The 9642-nt window shown below is 31.9% G+C and overlaps 1 non-coding gene across 1 annotated transcript; it reads right to left on the reverse strand.

Annotated features, from left to right (window-relative positions):
- Window positions 1-9195: 9195 nt before the first annotated feature.
- Window positions 9196-9267, reverse strand: Trnag-ucc (transfer RNA glycine (anticodon UCC)). The gene has a single exon. It is a non-coding gene; the product is annotated as a tRNA-Gly (tRNA).
- Window positions 9268-9642: the final 375 nt, after the last annotated feature.

Consider the following 9642-nt stretch of genomic DNA (forward strand, 5'->3'; position numbering starts at 1 on the left):
GAAGAAATACCAATAATTGGTGTACAGATGCACAGATACACTATTATAGGAGTTGGTATTTGAAGTTTTTTGAAGCTGGTGATATATACTCATCAATGCTAGGCTCCTATCCTAAGATCCTACAGACAAAAATACTTGCCTCAAAGATAAGTGGAAATGAGCCTTAAAGGTACTACTGAGAAATCGAAATATTCATTCTTAAGTCAAACAGCTTTCAGAGCATTCCACTCATATATCCTCGAATACAATTTGATACGAATTTGAGAGTCTGATCAATCTTGGATTCTAGTAGTAGACATATTTAAGGAAATTAAGCCCCCAATACACTCGCCGGAAAAGAGAGAGAATCCAGTAAAAACGCACCTTGTTTTTGGGTAGTATCACTCGACAAAAGTTTTATTAAACTCTAAAACCCTCTTGATCCAAGTATTTTAATATCTATAAGATAGGGAGTCCTTGATGCGAATAATTCTCGTAGATTCTGTGGGAAGGAGGAAGAAACTCCGAGCCATCTTGTTATAGAATGCCTACATTGAAAGCGATTCTTACGAAATTCAAATTCGCCATGAATCCATCATAATACAATTTTTATAAACCGAGTATGGAGATCGAGTAACTACTGCTTTATATTTATTGGGACAGTAATGAAGTAGTTATAGAAATATGATTCATCATCAGCAGGGTTTCAGAACCACCACGTCGTCAATAGATTTAGTATATGTGTTATTACAAACAGTAAAAAAATTTGACGTTGGAGTGGCTAAAGAAGGTAGTTCCATCAGAAAAAAAAAATGTGTTAGACAGGAAGGTTTTCTCAATGACTCTGTTCAGCATCTCAATAGGCGGATCAAAAGATGAGATAAAGGTCAGAAAGCAGTTATCGCAATAGTGGGTAAAGCCTAGAAAAACTATTAGTGCAGTTGTTGGAAAAGTAGTAAAATGGAGCCAGAGGTGAGGGTTAAACAACAAAGTACATGCTGGTAAGGAAGGGATGATGAGGGGAAGATCATTCTAGGAGGTAAGAGTAATATAGTACCAGTAATAAAGAACCACAGGCTAAAATGATTTGAACATGCGATCCGAATGCTCTGATACGAAAGTTAACAGTGAAAACCAGTCATAGGAAAAGGCTAATGGGTTAATCTGAACCCTTGGAGAGCTCTTGTAAACCGTTATCACGATATATCAGTTCACTAAGTACTGCTATAGTGTGGTGTGGTTTTCTACCTTGAAGACCATATTTTCCACTCTTCATTGACTCTCTCTATTTTATGGCTCCTAGTATTATCAGGTCTTGATATATTTGGTATTTCATTCCAGCTTTGTGTCTTACTCTCAGTCTTTTTCTCTTGGTTTTCAATTTAGGTTCCTTTTTAACAAAGATTATAAGTAATAAGATCTTTTAATTTTGTAATTATTATTTCTTATACTTAATAATTATAGAATCATAAAGACTGATTCATTTTGAAATTTACAGTATTTATTATGTTAAGTTGAGACACAGATCCTTGAATTTCTCTGTGGGTTTTCTAGGAATATTGATGAACACTCAAAAGTTACTCAATTTGTGCCAATAAATTGAATCACGAACTTTGTTTCCACCTTTTTAATGGAAGTTTTCTCTTTTGATATTTTAATGAGTTCTGTATAATTCTAATTATACTTTTTCATTTTGAAAGTTGTTAAAGTTAAACAGTACATTAATTAAAATTCATTGAAACAGACGGTAAAATTCATCGAATCAGACGAAAAGAAATATGAATTCTTTGATCGAATGGAAATATTAAACAAGGGTTTAAGTGCAAGTATTATCATGAAGAATGTATTTCAGACGGTATAGATATTGGGGATATGGGCGGGAATCACATGGGGACATTATCTTAGAATATATTCAAAAAAGTATACTTGATAATCAGGTACCAGAAAAGTGTTTTTATTCTGAATGTTTAGACACCGTATTAGGGCGATTGAGGTAGGTAACTTCAACTTAATTATTTTCCTAGCATATTTTGGTTCGGAACATATATAGACCAGATAATTCCGAAACATTGTTGAAGGAATGATCCTACTTCTAATCTTGCCTCGTTATTTCACTGTCACTTAACCATTTTCCACACCTTCCGTAAAAACTGTGAAGCAGATAACTGCTATATGAAGATCTTCTTAAACTGAAGATGTCATCACTTATTAATATGAGTTGTGAAATATATTTGTGCATGCGTTTTAGAGTATACACACTAAAATTTTGGCCATTTTGAAGGGTTGAATTCAGTTTGACAATTGTATGAGTGAGTCTGGAAATTAAAAGTTAAGTTTCGAGATGTTAGTGAATAATTGTTTTTTTAGAGGCAATACACCTAAGCAAATAAAAGAGGTTTCACCAGAGAAGGAGCATGAACATCATTTGAGTCCGAATTAATCTATAATTTAGTAAAATGCTCCATAATATTAAAGTTCTGTTTTCAATCAATTGGTATTCAAATACTGATCGTCCTCAACGTCTTATTTAAGCGGTTCCATATGTCCCTTAGAAACTTGAAGTTCCATTAACATCGAATTATTTACCCTTATTTTTGTATTGATGTGACTCTATCGACCATAATATAATTAATCTTAGCTTTTGTATACAATAGGATTGGTATTTAAGAGAGCATAAACATGCATTGTGTTTTCTAACAGTAGGCAGATTATTGGAACCACTTTATTCATTTGTTTTATGTTAATAAGTTGTGAATTAAGTTATTTAATTCCTTACAACATAAATCAATTTTTTTTCTACTTCAGTTTTCACTGTCGCAACAACGATTTTTTTATGTGAAGTATCAAACAGGTCTATGTCGCGATTCCAATCGAGCTCCGATTCCAACCTACTTGAAATATGATGTCTTATTTTTGCGTCTTTATATCTAGGATACTAGAGTTAAATTTGCATCACTGTTACTTGCTCGACACATTTAGATTTAGTACACTTAGGTATTCTATCCTTTGCAAATAAAGGTTCATAAATTAATTTAGCGTAACCTATCTTTAGTTTTGTACTTCGTTGGAATTATTCGAATTGTTTCATAAAAGTCTTTACCTGGGTCCATTAGTAAATGAAATAGGTAGAAGTTATTTATTATATATAGAGTATACACTTAAAACTCTTAAAATATAGTAAAGGATACTGCGACCCTTCATTATTAAATTAAGGGTTTATTCCTTCAGGTCGTGAAATAAATATAACTTGGGTTCGTTGTTACCGAATTTTAATGGCGTTCAAAATCTATTTGATTTATGATTGACTTCATGGTATAATATCCAATCGTTGTTTAATGTTTGTCTGAATATGAGAACTATAAAATTCAAGGTGATTCATAATTATAGGTAGATGACACAATAAATCATGAGCAATTTTAAATCAAGATACTGGTTTAATATATGGCTGAGATTTTAGATGTTTTGAGACAAAATATAAAACGGAAACTGATTTTTCCTTCAAGAAATTTTCTTTCATTCTTACTAATGAATTTATGAATATGGAAAATTGTGGAGTTTGTTAAGAAAAAGTCTCCTCTACCTACCTTTGGAGTATTGGCGATTTTCTCCCTCCTAAATTCCACGCCACTGGTGGAATAATTGATTTAATAGAATTTTGCGATTGTCTAATAATTTTTATGTTTGCGTTTATGATACAATACATATACTATGAACACGTCAAAATGAAAAATAAAAATAATGTAAATAACATTTTGATGTTACACGAGATGTGTCCAAAATATCACAATATAATATTTCTACTATCCACCTTAGGAACTTCTTCCGAAATTTGATATATTTGAAGAGAAGTCTTTATATAAGAAAACTACTTTCCTGGCTAATGTATTTTCAAATTTTGAATTACACCTCTTCCGGAGAACATAGTGTTCATCGACATTTTTGTCAATATCAACATCTCTAATGACTTGTAACTGCAAGGAAAGGGTCATAACCGCTCACTAGTTTTGATGTCTTTGCATCTCATCAGAGTAGCGTAATAACCTTTCGTTTGGAGACTCTAGTTCGAACTGAAGACAACATCGTTTGATTCGTGTAGCAGACCTAAAAATGAAGAAATTAAATTTCTAATAAATGGTTATAATGTGTGGAAAAAGTACTTAAAGAAACATTGAACATATTACTATGTTCATTTACACCATTTTTTTATGTCTTTAACCTTGTCACATTGTATATTAATATCCATGACAATGAATTAAACTTTACTTAAAAGTGTGCTACCATTGTTGGGATTTTTGTCGGAATCATCCCTTATCACCTATATTGATTCGTTCTGAAAGTATATCTGAAAAGTGTTTGTGGTGATAATTACTCTATTCGAGTCAGTATCATTGTTCATTCATACTAAGTAGCTTATAACAAATTTCGTGAAAATAAGTAGAATATGAATCCCAAATATAAAAAAGATAATATTCTCGTTCTTTTTTAGTTCCAAATCAAATTCTTGGAGACTTTTGCATTATTAAATTGTTTATATCCAGCGAAAATTTCATCTTACGATCCAGGGCAAATATATTTTCAAGGATGTTTTTTATTATTTCGTTTGAGAAGACGTATAAACTCTGTTTTTATGAGACTGTCATGTGCGCGGCGTAACTTGATGAAATCGTTTGAATGCATTTTTGCTTACGTTCGCAGCCTAACTGATGAAGCTCTTTCTGGGAAAAATGCGACTCCATATAATATATGCTTTACAATTGGCGGTGTCTACTAGTGGTGTCGGTAACACGTTAAATCGATTTAGTAACTTTTGTTCCCTAGACAATTCATTTTGGGAATTCACGATTTAGCACAATTTATCTTGACTTCTACATTTCTACTATTGCGGGATGTATTAAATCAAGAACTTGACTGGAGTATTTTTCAAATCTATGTGAATAATTTCAATAGAGCAATCACCGTGAGGTACATTGACGTACTTAATGAATACGAAAACAAATAAAAAAAATAAAAAGTACTTTTGAAACGAATCTTTGGGCAAATATATATAAAAAAGCACGTGTTATCAAATCTATCGATTCCACAACAAGTCAAAAATAATACATCTCATTCTTCTTCAGCTAGATTAGTGGCTACAGCAGAAAAGTTATACGATATGAAAACAAAATAATAATCACAAACCAGTCTTTATTTATTGCTCTTACAAATACAGTTCAACGAACAATAACTTATTAGAAGTTTTGGTTTTTTCAGTTTGTATTGGTCCCGAGGTATTTTGCCCGGCCTTCTCTTATTGCAAATAATACTACCTGGGAGATCAATATAAAGAAATTAAGTTCAAGCTGATTGAATATCGGCGATAACAATGTAATTGATGAGTTAGAATTTCGACTGATGATCCTTCAAATTAAGAGTATAGATCATTTTCTAAAAGCAAAAAATTTAGAACTCGTACAGGACTATACAATACTTTGCTTTGAATCAGAGTTTTTGGAGATATCAAGACAGATTCATGCCTTGAACCAATAGGTATAATAACTATTGCACCAATGAGGAGAACAGTTCCCTTCTCTTACCTGTGTTTAAATCCTAATAAAGAATATTTATTATCATAGTATTGAGCTCATACTAGAAGCTTTTTCTCTGAGATGATGCGGATCTCGATAAATGGAAAAACGGAATAATGGAAATAACGGAAAAATGGAATAATGTTTCAGCTCCTGGTTATACTGCAACTTCCTGTATAATAGGGAATGTAGTCATCATTATCCCAATGACTTGTCTGTTCCTATCCTAAATATGATACATACAATTGCAAAACATTGATTAATATTAGGTTGTGAATTTTTGAACAATTGGTATTATTCATAATAAACACACTATTTATATTTATCATTACACCAACACTCCTAATTACACTATTTGACGCGCGTTTCGATGATCAAGTCATCGTTATTAGATACTAAAAGGAAACTGAAACCTATTAACTCGACATCAAATCAGAAGAATTCGTTAAAATTATCAACAAAATGAAGAATACAGAAATTGAATATGGGAAAAGTTTAATCGCTTTCGATGTAAGCTCATTATTTCCCAGCGTGGCAAGCTCGCAGACCTTGGAGTACTTTGAGGATTTACTGAGATCTAATAATTTGGGAACTAATATAATATAAGAATCCTTACAATCAACAAACATTTGATTGGAGCAACGATATTTCCAGTACAAAAACGAATTTTACAAACAACACAAAGAAATGGTTATGGGTAATTGACCATTAATCAAGAATTTCACTATTTTTTCAGGGTATGGTATAGATATGTGGATTATATTTTTGTTATATTCAATACGAAAAAGCAAATATAGAAAATTTCATTTTGGAACTGAATTCTAAAGGTCCTTCTATAAAGTTCACTTATGACTTGGAAACTAATTAACAAACAGCATGACCACTTAACCAGACACAGTTCAACCACTTGAGCAAGCCTCACAGTTTGTCTAAAGTTCAAGCCAAAGTGTCTGATTATGAATCGCCCTGTGGTAATTTTAAGTAGGGCTATAAGGTTATATAAACATATAAAAAATGAATCTTGAATCAAAAGAATATTTTGCCAATATCTTTAAAACTCTATTTGTTAGGAGGCAAACAAATTTATCAACTAATAATGATATTAACTAATAAAAATTTTGTCCTGGTATCAAATCACTTTTTCCAAAAAAATTTTTTAGCTTCTTTTTGAAGAGGTGCTGCACTATCAATATTTGGAAATATATGTTGTAACTATTGGAAATATTGTTAACGATGACTATGTCTGAATACTCATCTAAATGTATCTGTCACTTTTTTCACAATCCCTTGGGTTGAGAAAGTACGAGGATAAAGTGGTCGACTAATGACAGAAGTAGAAATATGCATCATTCAAAATAAAAATTGACGTACTTCAGAATATCTAATGCATACTGCCAATTGTCGGAGTGTACTGTTTCAGAGGTTAACCCTGTATGATGAACTTCACACTATAATTTCTAAATTATATTGTCTACTATGAATAATAAGACTTGTACTTGCTTTGACTCTTATTTCTATTACGACTTTCTGTATAAATCACTTTTTTACTCTATACGAAACTTTTCTTGTTTAGTGGCACTATTTGCTTCTTTTGACGGTTTATGTTTCATTGCAACCGTCTTTGAATTACATTCCACCTTACTCGCCCGATGCAATTTGCTCTTTTTAGAAAAATTTATAAACAGATAATCTCTCCGCAAAAAGTCGTTTATGAAAAGGAATAAAAAAATAGTGTTTATCCCGTATAAGGTTACTGCTCAAAAGTCGTAATATTTGATTACATCGTAATGTATCACAAGCAGTTAGTTTCAACTAGAAAATCTCTTCCAAGCCACTAGGTTCCTTTTTATGTGGTTGATATAAAAATTATCATTCCCACAAGGAAAGATAGAGGTAGTTGGTTACATAAAACTTAAATTTCTGCGGTGGCTATCATTTTAACGGTAAAATTCTCACAACTTAGTCCTTGATTTTTATAAACTTTTATATTTTTAGAGGCGATTCTCACTTTATTACTACCTAAAAAGGGAGGATATACTTCCAGTAGTAAAAGATTTTCTCCGCTTAGTTATCGACTTCCTGGAGAGGTCTAGTCAGGAACGATTTTATTTTTATTTGTAGAGCCGATTTATTAGCTCAACTTTTTGCAAAGAGTAAAAAAGTTTAATAAGATTCTGAGGAGCTCAGTTAGCTAGTTATATCATAAAATTTTGTTTTTATACTGCAATTTGGGAAGTTTCTACTTTGGTTACGTTTTTTATACTATAGAAGATAATTTTCAATAACGTCACTGAGTGTGTACTTAGTGCAGATTTAATTGCATAAAAAATAAATTCACTTCGGTACATTGCTAATCACAAAATGGATAAAAAAATGCAACAAAATATAATGTTTGGGTTTATGTGTCCTTGTATAAAAAGGGTTTGATCGGAAAGTACCTATCTTATATAACAGCGGCAGTAATTTTTTTGAAAAGTAGCTGGAATCATTTTGATTCCAATATAATTTTTGTATAAGCTGTTATACTCCTTTTTTTGAAAGATCTCCACTATTTTTCATGATTAAGTTACAATGATTTTGAATTTAAAAAATAGAACTCTAAATTGAAATGATTGCTAATTGCGATTATTGGAATATATTAGTATATTACATAATCTGATTGTAATAAGAAGTTTTCTGTTTCACAATCGTATAAGACAGTCGCGGTGTAGATTTTTCTGAAAATGGCAGAAATAAAGTATCTATTTCTTCTTCATCTTCATCTTCTTCTTCTTACGTTAGGACTAGGTCTTAAATTTTCATCAAGGGTTTGCCAGGAGTAGTTGGGAGGCTGAGGACCAGCTCTATTTAACATCAAATATTTGATTCGGCACCTTCAACAACCAGCGGTACCATCGTATAATTTTAATTAATGGTACTGGAGGACTGTCGAATTAAGGTGAGAGAGATGAAAGAATCATGCTTGCGTAAGATATCTGCGTTGGATGTCGCGTTTGTTGACTTAGGACCAAAAGCATATTTGAATGAATATTTCGCAGGCATTATTGATACGGTATAAGCAAAATTGAGTCGGATTTTTGCATTGATTCATAACTGTAGATAAACTCCTCATCTATATCTACACCCTTGTATCAATAAATCAGTCAATAAAGTTAATTGTGAAGCACATTGGAAATCGAAGAATAGATTTCTGTAAGTGCTTCCTATCATGGTGAAAAGTATCCTGAATGTTTCGTTCCAACGGTTAAATAACCCATCAATGTGATGGTTTGGTCTCTCAACAGCGACAAGAAAATTAGACGTCTGTAGTACTCTTGAAAAGGATAATGAGGCAAGATCAGTACAAACTGATCAGTTGGCTCTACAGTTTATAAAATAGTTTCCAAATGGGGAACAACTCACTTTCATGCAAGATGGAGTTTTCTGCCATACTGCTCGGCCTGTTAAAGCTGTTTTGGCAAAAGAGAATATACTTATGTTAGATTGGCCAGGTAATAGCCCCGATATGAACTAAGAAACGCAGAAAATAGAATATCAGAATAGAAAATTGATATTTTTCCTAAATTTTTCCATCTAACGGTTTGATTCATTCATATATTTGTATACTGAATTCTACACAAAATAGAGTACTAAAATTAGCCAATAAAAAAGATGCGATGGCCGGGAATCGAACCCGGATCAACTGCTTGGAAGGCAACTATGCTGACCATTACACCACCATCGCACATAATATATCGATTTAAAGTACCATTCTTGTTTGTATATCTTCAATTCAAAAAGTAGCGTCGCATGTAGCAGCAAGTACATTCACCCATAGTAGTGTCTGGTTTGTTTACAGCCATATCATAACAAACTTAAAGTACTATGTTAGAAAATTCATGTATGGTTATGTATTGCATAAACTAGCGACAATAAAATAGCCATTATATTTGATATACACCTAGTAAATGTTTATTATAATGGTTTAAAATATCGAATAACTTTTATTAGCAAACATGAAATCCATTTTTAGGTATTTGGATAATATTCGCAGCTAGAGATGAATAACCTAAAATAGAAATTGATCAGCTACTTTATCGGTAAATTAGGACATGATTTA

The sequence above is a fragment of the Diorhabda carinulata genome, chromosome 10 (genome assembly GCF_026250575.1).
Source record: "Diorhabda carinulata isolate Delta chromosome 10, icDioCari1.1, whole genome shotgun sequence".
Lineage (NCBI taxonomy): Eukaryota > Metazoa > Arthropoda > Insecta > Coleoptera > Chrysomelidae > Diorhabda > Diorhabda carinulata.